Here is a 21,700-nt window from a genome sequence, read left to right on the forward strand (position 1 = left end):
TTTAAACCACTGAATGAGTGTTACAGTCACATTTCACACAGCAAAAATAAGAAATATAGATTTTGGTATTACTAGAAGAGGGATACCATACAACCGTAAACCACAGTCCGGAGTGGTTTGCAGCTGGTTAGCGAGCAGAAGCGACAGAGACTTGGAGGTATCGCAGGAAGTTTGGAGAGCCTTGAAACAACCTCAGGAGCCTTGGTAGCCTTTGAAGAGGCCGTGGAGAAGACCTAAACTATGGAAAGGGCAGACGGACTCTGCAGTGGTGCAAAGTTTGGGGACACTATCACCTGCAGGGATGTGGCAAGTAGAAAATGTACCCAGCAAACAAAATCATGTCACCAAGGAGCTTTCCAGTGGGAGGGTTGAAGACGCCACCTGTTTTCTTTTTCTTTGTATGTACAATGTGACAGTGAGGGCAGAAAGGATTGCTAACATGGTGGCTTTGAACACTCTCAGCTTTCTAAGATGGCAAATGATACAAAAACACTGGCAAAACTGTGCCCCCTTCAGGGAAAAGGGACGATGACCAGGACGGCAGCGCTAAGAACTCAAGGAACAGAGCTAGGAATCACTAGAGTTACTCCCGCACCATGAGTCCTAGTCTACTTCTAACGCCGCCTGTCTGGCAGGAACTTCTACCATCTAACGATCGGAGTCCACAATTTCTGGGGACCCAGGACAGTGATAGGCTGTTTTCCTCCATTCTGGACAGAGGTGTCTATATCGGTTGCCCTGTAGCTGTCTCGTCATGTGTGTTGGGTGCTTGGCTTCGCTAGTTGAGATGCCCACATCCCATATTGGAGAAACTGGGTTGAATTCCTGGCTCCTGGCTCCTGGCTCCTGTTTCCTGCTTATGCAGATCCTGGAAGGCAGCGGTAATGGCTGAACTCATTGGGTTCCTGCACCCATGTGGGAAACCTGGATTGAACTCTTAGATCCCAGCTTTGGCTCCTGTCCAGTCCTGGCTGTTTCATGTATTTGAGGAGTAAACCAACAGTCAGGAACTGACAAGATGTCTGGCTGCCTCTGTTTCTCAAATAAAAAATAAGTTCAAGGAAAAATGAAAATAGAGGTTAAAGAGTGGGGCCTGGCGTTGTGGCATTGTGTGTTAAAGCCACTGCCCACAATGCCGCTAACCCATATGGGTACCAGATTGAGTCCCCGCTGCTCTGCTTCCAATCCAGCTCCCTGCTAAGGCACCTGGGAAAGCAGAAGATGGCCCAAGTGCTTGGGCTTCTGCATCCACATGAGAGACCTGGATAAAGCTCCAGGCTCCTAGCTTTGGTCTGGTCCAACCTTGGCTACTGTAAGTATTTAAGGAGTGAGCCAGCAGATGGAAGATCTCTCTGTCTCTCTCTTTTCCTCTTTCTCTAACCGCCTTTCAAATAAATAAAATCTTTTAAAAAGAAGATGAAAATTAGGGAGGTTATTTGGCGCAGAAGTTAAGATGCCCTTCGGAGGCCAGCACTGTGGCTCAATAGGTCAATCCTCTGCCTGCGGCACCGGCACCCTGGATTCTAGTCCCGGTCGGGGCATCGGATTCTGTCCCGGTCACTCCTCTTCATCTCCAGCTCTCTGCTGTGGCCCGGGAGTGCAGTGGAGGATGGCCCAGATCCTTGGGCCCTGCATCCGCATGGGAGACCAGGAGAAGCACCTGGCTCCTGGCTTCAGATCAGTGCAGTGCGCTGGCCACAAAGGCCACTGGGGGGGTGAACCAATGGCAAAGGAAGACTTTTCTCTCTGTCTCTCTCACTGGCTACTCTGGCCTGTCAAAAAATAAAAAATAAAATAAAGTAAAATAAAATAAAAGATGCCCTTCGGAATATCTTCATCCCATCTTGGAGTGCCTAGGTTTAGGTCCTGGGAACACGCTTTTTTAAGATTTATTTATTTATTTGAAAGGCAGAATTATAGAGAGGCAGAGGCAGAGGCAGAGAGAGAGAGAGGTCTTCCATCCACTGGTTCACTCCCCAGATGGCTGCAATGGCCAGAGCTGTGCCAATCCGAAGCCAGGAGCCAGGAGCCTCTTCCGGGTCTCCCATGAGGGTGCAGGGGCCCAAGGACTTGGGCCATCTTCCAGTGTTTTCCCAGGCCATAGCAGAAAGCTGGATCAGAAGTGGAGCAGCTGGGACTCCAATCGCAGGCCATGTGGGATGCCAGTGCTGCAGGCACCGGCTTTACTCGCTATACCACAAGCACCAGCCCCCTGGGTACGCTTGCAATTCCAGCTTCCTATCAACATGCACCCTGGGTGGTAGCAGGTTATATAGCTCAGGTTCTTGGGTCCCTGCCACCCACATGGGAGACCGGGATGGAATCCCAGACTTGGAACTTTATCCTGGCTCATCCTTGGCTTTTGAGGGCATTTGGGGAATGAACCAGCAGATGAAGAGCTGTCTCTTTCTCTCTGTGTCTTGGCCTCTCAAGTAATAAAAAGAGATAAACTAAAAATTTAAACTTTCTTTCTCAATATAAGCTCTATCAAGTTCAAGACACTTTTAAAATGATGACAGCAGCTATTTTGTCCATAAAGAATGGAGAGTCCTGGGAACTTAACCATGTAATACAATCTTTTTTACATTATTAATGGAAGAAAGCTGGGGGCGCTTTAAGGACTTGTTAAGTTTAGGAGACAATAAGTCAGTGTGACTCAGTCGGGACTCTCGGGCAGATCTGATGATTTCCCACTGAAGCGCTCATAAAACTGTCCTTGCTTGCGGAGAGAAATGAGCAGGAGCGTCACTGCGGGAGTGGAGGACTCTGGGGAAGCTCTCTGCTTCCTGGGTGTTTGCTGCCAATGCTTTGGCCAGCCTTCTCAGAATCCTCTCATAACTAGATGTTATTGTTTTTTGAGCATCCAGAAAATCAACAAGCAAAATGCCTTGAGCATCCCAAAACAACTGTTCCCGTGACCTTTGCTCTTGACCCCTCCACAGTTGCTTTGACGGGGCCACTTTCACCTCCCAGCCATTGCTTTGATTCTGCTTTGTCTTCAGAATCTGTTATGGTTCAAACTGGATTGAGCTGTTTAAGCTCCAAAGTCTTACATTATGTTTATTGCATTCATTATGAAGTCTTGATTTAATTATGGTATCTGAAGGTGTTGTTTGGGGGGCATGACCAGATCACGATGGCTTTATAAAGAGAGACATGCTCCCTGCATTTGCCTGCTTCCTGTCCTGCCACGTGATCATCGCTCCACCATCTTCCAAGCCTCACCAGACGCCAGTTCCAATGGGGGCACACAAGCCTATATGGTGAAGCATCAAACTGTAAGCCAAAATAAATTGTTTTTCTCTCTATATAGCTTCTCTCCAGTATTTTAGTTCAAGTAATGAAAAGCTGACTAGTACAGGACCATGATGTTAATGCCATGTTGTATCTCCTGTTAATACTTCAAAGAAATGCTCCAGGGTCTTGATCCTAGTTGCTTATAATTTTCATTGAAAATTCTCTGAAAGTGCAGCTGACCGGGGTGCAATCGTGTTGCTATCCATTGAGCAGACCATTTGCTCCGCTCCAATTCTTTCACCCAGAGTTGTACAAGCTGAACTGATTGAGATGTTTGCTGCTAATCTCCAGTCTTTGTTAACGAAGGCACAACTATGATTGACTGTTACCTTGAAAACTGATGCGATTGGTCTGCTGCTGTGTTTCTTCAACATGACCTTGTTCCTTCCGATAAAGAACTCGGCGTTTTCCCCCTGCTGATTTATTTGGGGGGCATTGTCCCCACACATTTTCCAGAAAGCATCAATGATTACACCATTCTTCTACCCAAGCGTCACCATTAATTGAACTTTTTTTCTTGCTTCAACTTGAACAGAATGCAAGCTGCTTAGAGAAGAGTTGCTTCCTTTCTGACACTAGATCCAATTCACATTATAACAAATTAGTATGAGATTACTTTGGTGCAAACGTTTTTAAATCCATCCATAGCTTCTCCATGGTATGCATTTCCATGCGCTTTAGGAGACCCCTTGTACAAGGAACTTCAAAAAGTTTGAGAAACATTCACATTGTCTTTTACTTCTATTTTTCTATGAACTTTTTGAGCTATCCTTCCATGGTTTTCAAAAGATTTATTCTTATTTGAAAGCAGAGTTACTTGGGGGTGGGGTGAAGAGAAAGAGAGAGATTGTCTATCCACTGCTTCACTCTCCAAATGGCCACACTGGCCAAGGCTGGACCAGTCTGTAGCCAAAAGCTTCAAGTGGATCTCCCACATGGAAAGCAGAGGCACAAGCATTTGAGCCACCTTCTGCTGCCTTCCCAGGCACATTAGCAGGGAGCAGGATGGGAAGTGGAGCAGCTGGGACTCAAATGGGCACCTTCATGGGATGCTGGCATCGCCAGTGGCAGCTTAATCCACTGCACAACAATGTTGGCCCCATATCCTTGCACATATTTTGAGATGCATAATTTCAGAATCCCTTATTTATAATACAGACTCCCTTCCCCACCTGCCCAGTCTATTTGACACTGTGTTATCCAGTGGAGAAATGGGACATACTGAGCCACCATTAAGATATTGCGTAACTAAATCATCATCTACTTCTGTCCCAGAAGCCCTATGTTTGCTGTCACATTTAAGTAGATGAGACATAAGAATAATTTCAGGGAAATCAGAGATTAGGTCACAAAAGGGACTGTGGCCTCCTTTTCTGATTCTGTCTTGTTACTCAGGCCAGGGGAATCCAGATGCCATCTTGGAGGTGCGCTATGGTGATTTCTTTGTGGCCAGAATGGATGCTTTGGCTGAGGGTTGGGGAGGAACTGAGGCCTACGACCTTCAGCCCTGTGAGGGACTCAGAAGAGACCCTCATTTTTAGTCAAGCCTTCGGGTGGCGGCAGTCCTAGCTGGTGACTGGACTACAACCTTATGAGAAACCCTGATCCCAAACTACCCATTAAGTCGCTTCTGAATTCCTGGCCTACAGAAGCTGTGAGATAACAAGCGCTTGGGCTTCTTTTAAGTCAGCCACTTTTGGAGTAATTTATTATGTTCCCAAAGTTAACTAAAACAGTTATCCAGAGGTGGTTTCTGTTGGCTACTGAAGAATCTTGACCAATGCAATATATAAGATAGCTGGTACAGAACATAGCAGCTACTCAACACATGGTAGCAAATGCTACTTCATTATTAAATCAATTCATTTTATGTCACTCCACAGAGCAGACCTAGAATTAATGAGGGGGAAGTTATACAGAGGTAAAATTCAGTTCAGTGAAAGTAAAAAAAAAATAATAAAAGGTATTTCCAATAATCAGAAGTAAAAATAAGGGAACAATTTGTTTAGCCAACTAATGAGCTCCTCCTACTTGAAAGCAGTCACAGAGAGGAGGGAATCATGGGTGATGCAGAATAAATTCTTGCTTTGGGAGGGAAGTGGAACTAACCAAGCTCTAGGTAGACTCCCAGCTTTAAGATTCTGTGTGCAATTCAACATGGCCTAGGGATTCTTGCTTAGTGCTATCATATCCAACCTCTCCCATTTCTCAGGGCAACCAGCCCAAATATGACATCAGAAGATCATTGAGGGGAGGGCAAATAGAACAAGAGCATTTGTGAGAAATCCGCCCAAGTAGCAAGCCAGAATCTGATTTCTCCATCAAAAGGGACAGTCCTGAGACAGAAAGCTTCCAGTATGTAGCACTCAAACATTAACAATCTTCAAGTCAAGAGAAGCAAGGAAACTGACCAAATAACAGGTTAACAAGAAATTTACAGAGAAACTGAAAAAAAAAAAAATCCTTGAAATAGGCCACAGAGTTTTGGCAAGCCGATCCTCACCGACAAATGGGAAGGGCAGCCAGGAGTCTCATAATGGTACGGTCAGGGAATGACTAAAGCATGAGCCGGGGCCTTGGCGGGTGCTACAGTCAAGTACATCTGAATTCTGCAGAGGTTAAATAAATAATTATGGCAGGATTTCATGAGTGCAGCAATTAAAACTGAGACCAGATCAGCCCATATTTGGGGAGCACGGGGAACAAAGTTGACTCTATTTAAAAAATATGAAGGTGCCGACTGCCAGGCTATCTCTACCAAAAATCGGATGACTACGCCAAAGGAGCTGAGCCAACAGCCTAGAAATCACCAGAGGCCATTGGCTAGAACTGGGAGGTAAGCACAACCCAATTCCACCATTCAGATTCCTGGGAGAGGAAGCCTCTGGCAGGTAACCCACAAGGGGAGGAAGAGAGAAGGGACTTCTGTGGGGAGCTCACCAACAGAACTCCTCTTGTGGAAATGGAGGGAGCTCAGAGGGCTGCGATGCGTCACCAACGCCCTCGGTGTGTTTGCCTTTCCCTCCCTTAGCTCCTCTGTAGGGCACTTTAGGACCCCCGCTCTTTAGGAACCCCGATTCCCTTTCAGCTAACATGGCTTGCAATCTCTAGCTGAGACTGTAGCACTGTTGCATAGATCGGGCTGGAATGTTTAGGATGTATGTAATTTTTGTGTTGCTCAGTGTTGAAGATGACCCAGGAGGCTCTAGATAATGTCCTCGCAGCCAAGCCCTCTGGAGCCTTGGGAAGACTTGTGGCTTTCCCAGCACTGTGACCTAACACATGGTACAGAGGCTGAGAGCGCTTCAGAAGATAGGGTCACCAGGAGAGACCTGCCCAGTATAGGCTAGCATCTCCAAACTGCACAAGTCCGCGCTCAGCCTTCCTCAGGCTACCGCTCCCAATGCCAAGGTCACTGCTAACGCTGGAGTGTTACATCATTTTTGCTTTATATTTTTATAAAGAATTTCTTGCTGATTCATTCCTTCCTACATTGGTCCTCGTTTAATTTTTTTTTTTATTTATTTAAGTTATTTTGGAGACAGACAAGGAGGGAGATAGAACCCGATCTGCTGCTTTACTCCCCAAATGCCTGCAACAACCTGGGCTGGGCCAGACCAAAGCTGGGAGCTGGAAGTTCGATCTGGCTTTCCCACATGAGTGGTAGGGACCCACACTTGAGTAATTACCTGCTTGTCTCCCAAGGTACACAATAACAGGAAGGTGGAATCAAGAGTGGAGCTGGGACTTGAACCCAGGCACTCTGAAACCAGGCCCCTGAACAGTGCTTGGATTGTTAAATACCATTAGGCCCCAGTCTCCCAGCCTCCCTCTCTTAGCTTAATTGAATAAGTGGTCCAGCCGCCCTAAAGTTTCCCCCAACAGATAACACCTTGATGTTTGGTATTGCCACAAGGGGTTTCATTTAGATGATTTCTAGACCCAGGGCACAAAGTACTGTAGCCCACTTGGCTATCATAAAAATTCTCTAAAGAGAACAGCATTACTGACCAACCAGGAACTTGGACACCAAGTGGACATGGAACTAAATGATCGCTGTGATTCCAACCAGCGTGCAGCTGTTCCTACCTTGATTCCCCTCTTTGCCAACTCCTCTTCCTCGTAGCCTCATTAAAAACTGTACAGCACCTTCACGCAGCAGGCTGGCAGCTCTTGAGACTAAAAAGTCTGCTTCTTGGAGCTGGCACTGTGGCGAGGTGGGTAAAGCCACTGCCTGCAGTGCCGGCATTCCATATGGGCGCCAGTTGGAATCCTGGCTGTTCCACTTCCGATCCAGCTCTCTGCTATGGCCTGGGAAAGCAGTAGAGGATGGCCCAAGTCCTTGGGCCCTTGCACCTGCATGGGAGACCTGGAAGAAGATCCTGACTTGCGGCCATCTGGGGAGTGAACCAGCAGATGGAAGACCTCTCCCTCCCTCCCTCCCTCCTTCCTTCTCTGCCTCTCCACCTCTGTGTAACTCTGGCCTTCAAATAAATAAATCTTAAAAAAAAGTCTGCTTCTTCCTCATCGAGAGATAGATTAAACTTTCTTGGGGCAGTGCTGCGGTGCAGCAATTTCAGCCTGCCGCCTGCAGCGCCAGTATCCCATATGGGCAACAGTTCAAGTCCCGACTGCTTCACTTCAGTCCAACTCCCTGCTAACGTGCCTGGGAAAGCAACAGAGGATGGCCCAAGTACTTGGACCCCACACTCACGTGGAAGAACTGAGTAAAGCTCCTGGCTTTAGTTTGACCCAGCCCTGGCTGTTGCGGATAGCAGATGGAATATTTCTGTCTGTCTCTCCCTCTCCCCGCCCCCCCTCCAACTCTGCCTTTCAAATAAGTAAATTCTTAAAAAATAAAAAAATTTTAAAAACCCACTTTCTTTTATCCTCAGATCTGTCCTCATTTGTCTGATTTGGCACCGGGGACAGAGACTGAGCTTTTGGCGACAACTCTAACATGGTACGCGCATGTCCCAGGCAGCACGCTAACCAGCGAACCACAATGGGCAGCTCTAGGAGGTACGTTATCGAGATGATGGGAAGGCGGCCAAGTTGAGGAAGAATCAATGAAAAGATAGCTCCGTGTGGAGAGGAGGCTTAACCTGTAGAAACTCTTGGGGGTAATTTGCACATCTAACTTGAGCTGATGCTAGTACAGAGTCCTCCCTATCATATTCTCCATGACCAAGCCTTAAATCACACGCACTGAGTGCAAGATGCACGCCATGTTAATCCAATCCTCTAGTGAGGAAGACGTCAAAGGGGAAGGCCTTAGTGATGTTAATTAAAAGATCCAGAATAGAAGAGATCAAAGACCCGCCAGGCCTGAAGAAAGGCGATTTTAAAATGAGAAGAAATTGCTCTACATTTTGGCAGGAAACCCTCCAGTTATGGAATCCCATAGGGGTAGCTTGGAATCCTATTTTCACATTCTTCACTATGTGAATCAAGTAAACGACATAACTTTCCAAGTCTCCAGCTCCTACTCAATAAAACAAGGAAATACCACATCGCTCCTATGGCTATAATGAGGCTTAAATGAATTCAAACTACAACATTTAAAACCGTACTTGGCAAACGTACTTAGTTCTTTAAGCAATTATCATTGTAACCATAGAGGTAGACGGCGAAAGCTCCTCTTTCGAGCTCAGTGTGGCCATGAAGGGGGAAACCGCTTCCTGGTTCCCAGGTTTTGAATCCAGACTTGGGTCGCACTCAGCACTCCTGGTCTCCAGCTTGCCGGCTGCAGATGCTGGGACTTGTTAGCCCCCACAATCATGTAAGCTAATTCCTTCTACGATTTCTCTCTCTCAGTCCCAATTGGAGGCTGGAAGCCAGCCTAGCTGAAAGGGAATGTGTGTTTCTAAAAAGAATGAGAAAAGTATCCTGCAGGGGAATGAAGGGCAGACAGACACATTGTTGCAAGCCAGGTTAGAATCTGTAACCTAATTCTGTGTGATTGGAGAGTTGACTCTGTATAACCCGCATCCTTGGAGATTTGTTTAATGGTCTAAAATGTGCGCATCTTAGTGGATGTTCCCCGTGCATTTGTAAATAATGCGTGTCTGTTTTCTCCGCGTGGAGCTCTTCCAATGCCAGTAAGGCACAACATTGTTCAGCTCTTCAGGTGTTACTGTTAGATTTTCTATCAAGTACTTACAGCAGGGGTTTTACAATTTCTCACCTGTTAGTGGATTTGTCTACTTCATTCTACGGTTCTTTTTTCTGTGGTTGCTTTATGTATTCTGAAGCTGGTGTTAGGTGCATGTCTATTTGGAATTATCATACATTCCTGATTATTCTTGTTAGGAAATATCCCTGTGTCTCACTGACAGTATTCTTTGCTCCAAAATTACTGCCTGATAGTAATATAACGTCTGGCTTTTTTTATTATTATTATTTTGACAGGTAGAGTTATAGACAGTGAGAGAGACACAAAGGTCTTCTTCCATTGATTCACTCCCCAAATGGCTGCCACAGCTGGTGCTGTGCCAGCCTGAAGCCAGGGGCCAGGTGCTTCTCCCTGGTCTCCCATGCAGGTGCAGGGCCCAAGGACCTGGGCCATCCTCCACTGCCCTCCCGGGCCACAGCAGAGAGCTGGACTGGAAGAGGAGCTACTGGGACAGAATCCGGTGCCCATATGAGATGCTGGCACCACAGGCAGAGGATTAGCCAAGTGAGCCGTGGTACTGGTCCTTTTTATTTATTTTATTTTGACAGGTAGAGTTATAGACAGTGAGAGAAAGAAAGTCTGGCTTCTTTACAGTATTTTCATGGTATATCTTTTTCCAAATTTTTACCTGTAACCCATCTGTCTTTATGTTTAAAGTATCTCTTATAAACAACATACATTTGCACACTTTTTTCTAGCTTGACAATTTCTACCTTTTGCTTGGAGTGTTTAGTCAATTTACATTTAGCGTAATTATTGATATGGTATGATTAACAATATCATCTTCCTATTTTTGTTTGAGCCATCTGTCCTTTATTCTGTTCCTTCTTTCCATCACTTATGCTGAACAAATCCTTCTTAGTATTCCAGTCTACCTCTTGTCTTGAAATTTAGCTGTGCCTGTTTATTCTGTTTTTAAAGAGCTACTATAATATGTAGCATTACTTTATTATAGTCCATTATTAGTTAACATTATGCTATTTTACATGTACATGGTATATTTATACAATAAACTTCCCTTTATTTCCTCCTGTTCCTTCTGATATCATGATCATATATTTTACTTGTGTATGTCATAAATCTCAATACATCTTTATACATTAGTCAATGGTCTTCTAAATAAACTCAGAAATGTCATATATATTCATATTTACCATTTCTGATCTTTTCAATCTTCCATATAAATCCAACTTTCTCTTTTTTAAAAAAGATTTGAAAGGCAAGGGGAGAGAAAGAGAGAGATCTTCCATCTGCTGGTTTACTCCCCAAATGCCCACAAGAGTCAGGGCTGGGCCAGGCTGAAACCAGGAGCCAGGAGCTCCATCTGGGTCTCCTACATGGACGGTGGGGGCCCAGCACTCGGGCCATCACCTGCAGCTTTCTAGTTGCATTAGCAGAGAGCTGGATTGGAAGCAGAGGGACCAGGACTTGAGCTGGCACTCAGTTATAAGATGTGGGTATCCCAAGAGGCAGCTTCACCTGCTGTGCCATAATGCCTGCCCCAAAGTCAACTCTGTTATGTCATTTAAGCCTGAATGTTTTCTGCTTTTATTTCCTACAATGATATCTATTGTGGTGAAGCCTTTCAATATTTGGTTTTATGAAAACATATTTACTTCTCTTCCATTATTGAAAGATATTTCTGCTGAATATAGAATTCAGAATATACTGTCCCACCTCTACTTTGTTCAGTGTCCCTCTGTTGTCTTCTGGCTTGCAATGATTTTGATGAGAAGTTGGTGAATATTCTTGTCATTATTCCCCCTGGATTAAGTTCTCCATTTATCATTTCTGGTTTTTGCTTTGTTGTATTGTTGTTCTCAGCAACTGCACTGTGACATGAAGTAGTTTTCTGTGTTTACCTTCACTGAAGTTTATTGATTTTTTTTTAGACTTACAAGTTGCTTATTTTCATTAAGTTTGGAGAAAGTTATTATTTCTTCAAAATTTTTTCCTTTCTCTTTTTTCTCCTCTCCTTCTAGAACTATGATTACAAATGTGTTAGATTTCTCTTATTTATTTGAGAGGTAGAGTTACAGAGAGAGAGAGACAGAAAGGTCTTCCATCCACTGGTTCACTCCACAAATGGCTACAGTGGCTGGAGCTGGGCAGATCGGAAGCCAGGAGCCAGGAGCTTCTTCAGGGTCTCTCACAAGGGTGCGGGGGTCCAAGGACTTGGGTCAACTTCTACTGCTTTCCCAGGCCATAGCAGAGAGCTGAATCAGATGTGGAGCATCCAGGACTTGAACCGGCACCCATTTGGGATGCCAGCACTTCAGGCCAGGGCTTGGCCCACTACGCCACAGCGCTAGCCCCAGTCGTCGTCTTTTTTTTTTTTTTTTTTTTTTTTTTTTTGACAGGCAGAGTGGATAGTGAGAGAGAGAGACAGAAAGGTCTTCCTTTTGCCGTTGGTTCACCCTCCAATGGCCGCTGCGGCCGGCACATCTCACTGCTCCGAAGCCAGGAGCCAGGTGCTTATCCTGGTCTCCCATGGGGTACAGGGCCCAAGCACTTGGGCCATCCTCCACTGCCTTCCCAGGCCATAGCAGAGAGCTGGCCTGGAAGAGGGGCAACCAGGATAGAATCCGGCGCCCCAACTGGGACTAGAACCCAGTGTGCTGGCGCTGCAAGGCAGAAGATTAGCCTGTTAAGCCACGGCGCCGGCCCCAGTCTTAATATAGTCACTAAAGCCATGTTCATTATCAAAATTCCTTTTAAATTTTGGAGAATTTTTTGTTTTCAAGTTTATTGAACCCATCTTCTGCATGGTTAATTCTGCCATTAAGCCCATCTAGAGAATTTTTGTTTCACATATTGCATTTTTCACTCTGAGAATTTATGGTTGTGTGTTGTTTCCTGTTTCTTTACTTAGATAACTCTTCCATCTACCCATAATGTCCATATTTTTTAAATCCTGAATGTATCTATGCTAGCAGTTTTGGTGTTCTGGCTCATTATTCTGACATATTTGTCAACTCTGGATCTGTATCTACTAACTGCTGTCCCTCCTGGATGTGTGATACATTTTCCTGCTCCTACATACATGCAGTAATCTGTGATTTTGTGATGGGTTCTGGGGACACTATGTAGTTCAACAGTCTTCCTTTAACAGTGTTGGTTTTTTTCTAAAAAAAGATTTTATTTATTTGAAAGACAGAGTTAGAGAGGTAGAGACAGAGAGAGAGGTCTTCCATCTGCTGGTTCACTCCCCAGATGGCCACAATGGCCAGAGCTGCGCTGATCCGAAGCCAGGAACCAGGAGCATCTTCCGGGTCTCCCACATGGGTGCAGTGGCCCAAGGACTTGGGCCATCTTCACTGCTTTCCCAGGCCACAGCAGAGAGCTGGATCATAAGAGGAGCAGCTGGGTCTTGAACCGGCACCCATATGGAATGCCGGCATTTTAGGTCAGGGCTTTAACCCACTGTGCCACAGTGCTGGCCCCAACAGTGTTGGATTTTGTTCTCACTCAGTTAAATTACTTGTATCTTAACTTGGTCTGTCAGGAAGGTGGTTGGAATATGTTCCCTCCAGACTTCATGTGTTGACATGGATTGGTTAATGTGGCAGTAGCAATAGATGGGGCCTGTAAGAGCTCAATAGGTCCCAAGAAATCCTCCCTTATGAATGGGAATAAGTCCCTTTAAGGCTTCTGCCCTCTTTGCCTCTTCTGTCTCTCCCACTGTGTGAGGACACGGTGTTCTGCCTGTCTGGAGGAACAGCGACAAGGCTCCATCTTGGGAGTAGACCATGAGCCTTCACCACATACCTCTGATGTGGGTAGGCACATCAGCATAGATAGGGAGCTGGAGATTTCCAGCACTCAAGCCACAGGCACCACCAAATCCCACCCCTTCCATGCCGATGAAACATGGCTGCGAGCTTGGTTCGTCCACTCCCCATGATGCAGCTGCACCCACTTTCCATCATACACCAGCTGCCAAGACACCTTCCTAGAGACTCATGTGTACTGCAGTCCCACCCCAAACCCTGCCTCCTCTGAATATTCCATCAGACCCCACCCTAAGTACCACTCCCTTTTTTTTTTTTTTTTATTTGACAGAGTTAGTGAAAGAAAGAGTAAGGTTTTCCTTCCGTTGATTCACCCCCCCAAATGGCTGCTACGGCCAGAGCTACACCAATCCAAAGCCAGGAGCCAGGTGCTTTCTCCTGGTCTCCCATGAGGGTTCAGGGGCCCAAGTACTTGGGCCATCCTCCACTGCCCTCCCCGGCCACAGCAGAGAGCTGGACTGGAAGAGGAGCAGCCGGGACTAGAACCCAGCACCCATATGGGTTGCCGGCGCCTGCCGCAGGCGGAGGATTAACCAAGTGAGCCACGGTGCTGGCCCTCCCACCCCTTATCCTATGATAGGATAATCCCAGCCTGCATGGGGGCAGTGGTCCCTCATGAGGTTACCCACACTCCCGTCCCAGTGTTTGCTACCCCTTTGCCTGTAATTAAATCCTACTTTCCTTCTCCATGTGGGAAGACAAGAACCTGGATTCAGTTTTGCCGGGGGTCTCGATCCCAACACCATGATCTTGCACTTTCCAGCCTCTGGAACTGTGAGAACTGAATTTCTGATTTGCATACTTCTTAAGAATGTGTTATGACAGCACTAATAAACTGAGACAGGCTTTGGTTTGAAGCTGTATGAGAGCACGTCTAAAGTAGTTCCTACTCGAGGACTAGGGTAGTGCTACCTAGCGCTTGGTTATTATGGACTTTTAATCGCCATGGGTTCTCACTCAGCTCTACGCTCTGGCTTATCAGAACCGGAATACCTCTGGAATCCGCGTGCAGCCCATATTCCACTAGTAGTAGTTGTCAGATTTCTTAGACTCTCGCTCTGAACACATTCAGCCCAGACCCCACCCCAGGACCCCAGGAGAACCCTATTCAGACTGCCCTGAAACTAACCTCCAAGTGGCCTCAGCCCCAGAGAACCCCAATACAATTTTTCTCTTCCCAGAAAACCACTTAATTCCCTTTGGTTTCTACTTCCTGTGCTCTTATGTGTGGTGTACCCTAGGTAATTTTTTTTCTCATTTATTGAATTTTTCACAGACTGAATGGGAAGCTCACCTTATGTGTTTTCATTCTTTCAAGGTTACTCCATCCTATTGCCTCTTATATGATCCTTGCAAACCATTTCTTTGCATGCTTTGTCCAACATTATACTAATTTAAAGTGGGAAGACAATCTAATACCTATTTTTTTTCCTGTCATGGCTAGAATTGGAAGCTGTATCCAATAAGTGTTTTCTCTGCTAAAAGACCTTGAGAATTGGGGCCAGCAATGTAGTGTATGTAGTTGGCTAAACCTTCCCGTGGTGCCAGCATCCCATTGGAGCACCAGTTCGAGTTCCAGCTGCTTTTTAAAGATTTATTTTATTTGAAAGTCACAGTTACACAGAGAGAGGAGAGGCAGAGAGAGAAAGGGAGAGAGAGGTCTTCCATCTGCTGGTTCACCCCCAAATGGCCACAATGTCCAGAGCTGTGCTGATCTGAAGCCAGGAGCCAGGAGCCTCCTGCAGGTCTCCCACGTGGGTGCAAGGGCCCAAGGACTTGGGCCGTCTTCTACTGCTTTCCCAGGCCGTAGCAGAGATCTGGATCGGAAGTGGAGCAGCCAGGACTCGAACTGGTGCCCATATGAAATGCCAGCACCATAGGCAGTAGCTTTACTCGCTATGCCACAGTGCAAGCCCTGCTGCTCTTCTTCTAATCCAGCTCTCTGCTAATGGCCTTGGAAAGCAGTGGAGGATGGCCCAGGTGCTTGGGCTCCTGGAACTGCATGAGGAGACCCAGAAGCAGCTCCTGGCTTCAGATCAGCCCAGCTCTGGCCATTGGGGCCATTTGGGGAGTGAACCAGTAGATGGAAGACCTCTCTATCGCTCTTTCTCTCTGTAACTCTGCCTCTCAAATAAATAAATAAAATCTTAAAAAAAAAAAAAAAACCCTAGGAATTTTCCATGTCCCTAGGGGAAGAAGGGAGAAGAAAGAAATGCAAATATTTAGACTCCAAAATCTTAACACTGCAAGACCCGAAAGAGCAACAATCAGAGTATAAAGAAGGAACTTGCACACTAAGTTTGCATAAAAAGTCAAGAAAATATCCATTGTGTATTTGAAAGAGTGGGAGGACAGCTGTTGACGGATGCTATGGAGGACAAAAAGCCCTTGGAAGCCCCTGTAGCTCACTGAGACGTGTCTGCTAAATACTTGTGTTTCATCACTACAGTGGGCTGTAGGGTACAGTGAAATTTCAACCTGAGTAGAGAAAATAAAACAATGTAACCATTCTTGTGCAAAGAGTTCTAAAGAAACTCTCATAAAGGCCATTGGATACATTTCTGAGGTGGCCTTTCATGCTCATAACATCCTCAGCTCTAGTCTTCATTAGAGAATGAATGGTCTTGCTAAGATGACAGAAACCTCACCAACGCACCCCTGCAAACCCTCGACAATGACGCTAGCAGTGATTCAGAGGGGGCGGCTCTGCTCTTGCTGTAGAGCTGTGACACCGAAGTGCCAAAGGAATTACATTTTCTCCAGTGCACACTTGGAGTAATGAAGAAGATAAGAGTGCAGATAACCTCCCGGTGGAGCACACATTCATCCATGTGCAACAATTGCCCCACTGATAATTGTAATAGCAAGTGTTTTAGAAGCTATTGGCTAAGCTGCCCCTTGCTAATTTATAAAAGAGAATTTCTTCATCTTTAAAGGAGAAAAGAAGTCTGTTTCAAGGCGCTCAGTCCTATCACAGGTGTTTGAGTTCCTTAAGGCCAAGATATATACTCTGGCTCATTTTGCTATGGGAATGTGTTGTCCAGTTTTCAACCTAAATTCTTGCCACATGTGAGATAGGAATTCAAAGCAGGAGTATAAATAACATGAAAAAATGAGGGCTGCAATTATTTGAAATAAGAGTGAACATCCCTTCACACATGAGTGTGGGCAACCCCCTGAGCAGAGCCACCTGCCATGAGGGGCCAGAAAGACCTTTGCTTTCAGTTTTTATCTCCACGTGGGTTAAGAACCCAGATGGGAAATCCAGGTACCCAGGCCTACATCCAAGATGGATGTCTGATTAGTGCATCCTTGCTATGTAGGAGGCTAGGACAGTGAGGTTCTGGCTTGTGGACTAAAGACAACAGCATTCGCAAGGTGGGAAATCGCACCAAGCACAAGGACAAACAAAAGACTGGATAAAATGAAACACAGATAGGAAAAAACAATCTTAAAAATTATTTGGATAAACTCCCTCAATCCTCCAAAGTCGAGACCTAAAGATGCCACGTTGGAAGTGACCTGCCCCAAATCTCCCTCTAAATCAGGCTCTTTCCAGCCTAGTGAGATGACAGAGATGAGGACATCTCCAAACTTTCATGGGAAATGCTTCTTAGAAACCCATGCCTGGTGTTTTCCTATTTCTTTAAGGGGGAGCAACAAAGTGAACTTATCTTTTCATTCCACTTTTCACAAGCTTTTTCAAGTCTCCTCCACCTTCAGCATTCCAGATGACTCTACATGACCATGACATTCATGCTCCTGGAGCCCATCCTCTCTCTGCTGCAATGCAGCCCACGGAGAAGCCATAACCACAACCGGCCCGAGAAACAGAAATGACTTGTTAGCCCTGTGCAAGGACAAGGTTGACACTCACTCTCCAGATTCATCAGTGAATGCATGAATGACGAAGGTCTAGCACAATTAACATGCTTGGAGTCCTCCCAGGACCTCTTAGACAATTTGTTAGATGATCTCTTTGAGCACTGATGTTTATTAAGCTCATTTGTCTCTATTTTGGTTCCAGGCACCAATTCATAATTTGTTTACAACAGTTAATAAACACCAGACTTCAACTCCTTGTGGGTCTGTCCACAATAGCACCCATCTCCCATCCATTCAGAGGAAGGTTTTCCTCGCTGCTTTTGTCAAGTGTCAGCGTGGGTGGAGGACGGTGGTTAAGCTGCCACTTGGTACTAAGCCACTGTTTGGCATGCCACCTTGAAGTGCTCATATCCTACTCCAGAGTGCTTGGGTTCGATCCCCAGCTATGCCCCCAATTCCAGCTTCCTCTTAATGCACACACCCTGGAGGCAGCAGATGGTGGCTCAAGTAGCCAGGTTCCTGCCACCCCCATGGGAGACCTGGATTGAGTTCCAACAACGCTGTGTTGATAAATCCCTGAGAGGAATTTCACCAACTCCATGCCCAGAAAGCCCTCTGTCCAGCAACATCACAGAAGAGGGAGTAGGGAGGGAAAACAGGGGGACAGTCTGAATGTAGACTGGGCTCCCAGTCCTCTGCCGAGAACCCCACCTGGCCAGGTTTATACTCCTCAGTGAACTTTGTTACCTTGTTTATGGCTACTCTCTGTCTCATGTCTGAAATTCTTTTATTGGGTGAAGACTAGGACCTCTAGGGGCTGGCACTGTGGTACAGCGGGATAATGCCCTGGCCTGAAGCGCCGGCATCCCATATGGGCTCCGATTCAAGTCCCAGCTGCTCCACTTCCCATCCAGCTCTCTGCTATGGCCTGGGAAAGCAGTAGAGGATGGCCCGAGTCCTTGGGCCCCTGCACCCGCGTGGGAGACCTGGAAGAAGCTCCTGGCTCCTGGTTCTGGATCAGCACAGCTCCGGCCATTGAGGCCATCTGGGGAGTGAACCAGCAGATGGAAGACCTCTCTCTCTGTCTCTACCTCTCTAACTCTGTCTTTCAAATAAATAAAAATAAATCTTTAAAAAAAGATTAAAAAAATAAAAAACGACCAGGACCTCTGATGCACCTGTCTCCAGTAACACAGAAACTAAATTCCCCCCCACCCCTCTCCAAAACTCTCTGCCAAAAACTCTCACTGGCCACATCTAACTGGAAGGCAGAGGGCAAGGAGCCTGGGTGACTCAGGCTGCTGAGTCATCCTCTGGGGACAGAGCAAAGTAGCAAGGATTACAGATAAGATTCAGAGAGGCAAACAGAAACACTAGCACACATTATTTCTCTGAAACAAAGATTGTGCAACTATGGCCCATGAACCAAATGTTCCCATCATCTGTTTCTATAAAGTTTTATTTCTGAAACACATCCAATAAGCAAACTTTTGCTTCTTTATTGTCCAGCACTTATTTTCCACGCTAGTGGCAGATTTGAGTGGGTGCAACAGAAGGCATATGGTGCACAAAGCCTGAAATATTTACTCTGACCCTTTACAGAAAAGTTACACTGGCCCCTGGCCTAGACCAGCATAGCCAGTGCATCTGAACACGGGCAACATGTAAGCAAGTTTTTTAAATGAAAAATGTAGGGGGCAAGGGTGCAGTGGGCTAAGCTGCCACTTGGGGCGCCTTCATCCTGTATTGGATTGTCTGTACTGAATACCACCTCTGCTTCTGATTCAGCTTCCTGTTAATGCACCTGAGAGGTAGCAGATGATGGCCCAAGTACATGGATTGCTGCCACCCACACAGGAGATCCAAATGGAGTTCTTGGCTCTTGGCAAACCAGTGAATGGAAGATCTCTCTCTCTCTTTCTATATACTATATATATGTGTGTGTGTGTGTGTCCCTCTATTTGTCACTCTGCCTTTCAAATAAATATGCAAATAAAACTGTAAAAAACTCATCCCCAGGAGGTAGCATTGTGATGTAGAATTTTAAACCACTGCTTGTGATGTTGGCACTCCATATTGGAAACAGTTTGAGTCCCTGTTGCTCCACTTCCATCCAGCTCCCTGCTAATGCACCTGGGAAGGCAATGGATGATGGCTAGAATATCTGGGCCCTTGTCACACACGTGAGAGACCAGGATGGACTGGCCTGATCCAACCCTGGCTGTTGCAGTCATTTGAGGAGGGAACCAGCAAGTCGAAGATTTCTCTGTCTCTCCCCTTCTCTCTGCTGTTGTGCCTTTCATATAAACATTTTTTTAAAATGACTTCCCAACATTTGTTAGAAAGTCAATGACTTAAAGCATTAGTGACAGTCACAATGTGAGTGAACTTGAGCCTCTAACCATGAGCTGATGAGCTTCCAAGTCCCCCCGTCATGCACCTTTATCCTGAGTTCCATTTATGGCTTCCTCACTGCTGTGGCTAAGCTGTAGCCCCCCTGGCACGGTCCTTCCTCATCTCTGCTGCTGTCTTGCCCTCACAGTTCGGTTGAGACGCTCATTTTCCTTGGCTGCTGTGGGGATCAGTGTTGCCCTAGCCAAAGACCTGGAATTTCAGAAAGGACGGCCCCTCGCCGGCTATAACGGGAGCCTGCTCTTTCTATTTTCATCTCCCTTCTTTGGGGCAAGAGGCTCAGCAGCTAAGGGGTCTTCACCTAGCCTCATCAGATGTCCCATTTAAAAATTCTCTTCCCCAACAACTAAGGTACCAGTATGGGGTGCAGGCCTTCCTGCTCCAGAGTTTGCGAAACTCTACTTTTTTCCCGGTGTGAATAGTGGCATTGCAGCTCCACAGTCCCATTTACTAGTACATGAATTCATTCACTCAACATGATATGCTCCAGGAAGTCACGAACACTTACCTCTTTTAAAAATAAATTTTCCTTGGGGCTGGTACTGTGGTGCAGCAGGTTAAAGCCCTGGCCTGAAGCGCTTGCATCCCATATGAGTGCAGGTTCTAGTCCCAACTGCTCCTCTTCCAATCCAGCTCTCTGCTATGGCCTGGGATAGCAGAAGATGGCCCAAGTCTTTGGGCCCCTGCACTCATGTGGGAGACCCAGAAGAAGCTCCTGGCTCCTGGCTTCGGATTGGTGCAACCATCTGGAGAGCGAGCCAGTAGATGGAAGACCTCTCTGTAACTCTTTCAAATAAATTAAATAAATATTTAAAAAATAATAAATTTTGCTTATCTATTTTCATTCTATTTGAAAAGCAGAGAGAGAGAGAGAAAGAGAGAGATCAATCTTCGATCTGTGGTTCCACTCCAAATGCCCACAACAGGCAGAACTGGGTCATGCTGAAGCTAGTACCTGAGAACTCCATCTAGGTCTTCCATGTGGGTGGTAGGGACCCAAGTACAAGTGCTATCACCTGCTGCATCCCAGGTGCACATTAGCAGGAACCTGGGATCAGAAGCAGAGCTGAGACGTGAACCCAGGAAATCCGCTCTGGAATGCAGAAATCCCAAGGAGCTTCCAAATCATAGCATCAAACACCACTTCTGCTAACATTTGCCTTTAATAGATCCATCGTTGTCTCCTTACTATGCCACAGTTTTTGAGATGAGATGCATATTGGCCTGAGACTTTGGTAAAATTGATAAAACAGTCAGGCTACTCAAGCAACAAGGTAAGTGTGGTGTGGAGACAAGTTTGCTTAAGCCCAAATTAATCCAACACACTTAATAATGTGCATGGCTATCATTACTGTGCTATTCCATAGCTAGGTGCAGAAATGTGGTAATTGCTAATTTTTACACAATCCTAACTAGGGTCAGCAGAGGAGAGGAAATGAAGTAAAAGAGGCTGAAAAAAATTCCCTATGTTGCCATTAAAGACCTCTGATAGCAGGGCTGGTGTCATGGGGCAGGAGGTTGAGCTGCTGCCTGCCACACTAGCATCTCATATGAGCACCAGTTGGAGACCTGGCTGCTCCACTTCCAATCTAGCTCCCTGCTAATGCACCCGAGAAAGCAGAAGTTGACCCATGTGTTTAGGCCCATACACTCACATGAGTAGAGCTTCAGAATCCTGGCTTCAGCCTGGCCCAGCCCTGGCCATTGGGTCCATTTTGGGGAATCAACCAGTGGATGGAAGATCTCTTTCCTCTCTACTCCTCCCTCTCTCTACCTTTGCTTTCCAAACAAATACATCTTTAAAAAAATGACTTCTACTATTTAGAGACGGAGGGCCTGTTGGAGTGACTGGAGAGATAAGGGCACTATAAAAAGGGAAGCAGTTGGATGGGAGAGACGCAAAGTACGAAAGGAGGCTGGGAACTCCAGCACCTGTGACATCCCTTGCAGAGGTCTGGTGGACTCTGCAGATCTGAAGGGAAAGAGAGGGAGACCGGGAGGAAGGAGCAAGGCTCTCCCCATGGGATTTCTCAGGAGAGAGGCAGACAGCTGACAGTGCCCTGAGGTCATTTTGGCAAAGCTCAGGTTACAGACAGCCTAGGAGGAGGGGCACTGCTGCAGGCTACCCACCTGCTTTACCAAATGGAGCGCAGCAGGAAGCCCTCCCCTTCTCAACTTTAACACACGAAGAATCCCACCT

This window comes from Lepus europaeus, chromosome 10, assembly GCF_033115175.1.
Source record: "Lepus europaeus isolate LE1 chromosome 10, mLepTim1.pri, whole genome shotgun sequence".
Classification (NCBI taxonomy): Eukaryota; Metazoa; Chordata; class Mammalia; order Lagomorpha; family Leporidae; genus Lepus; species Lepus europaeus.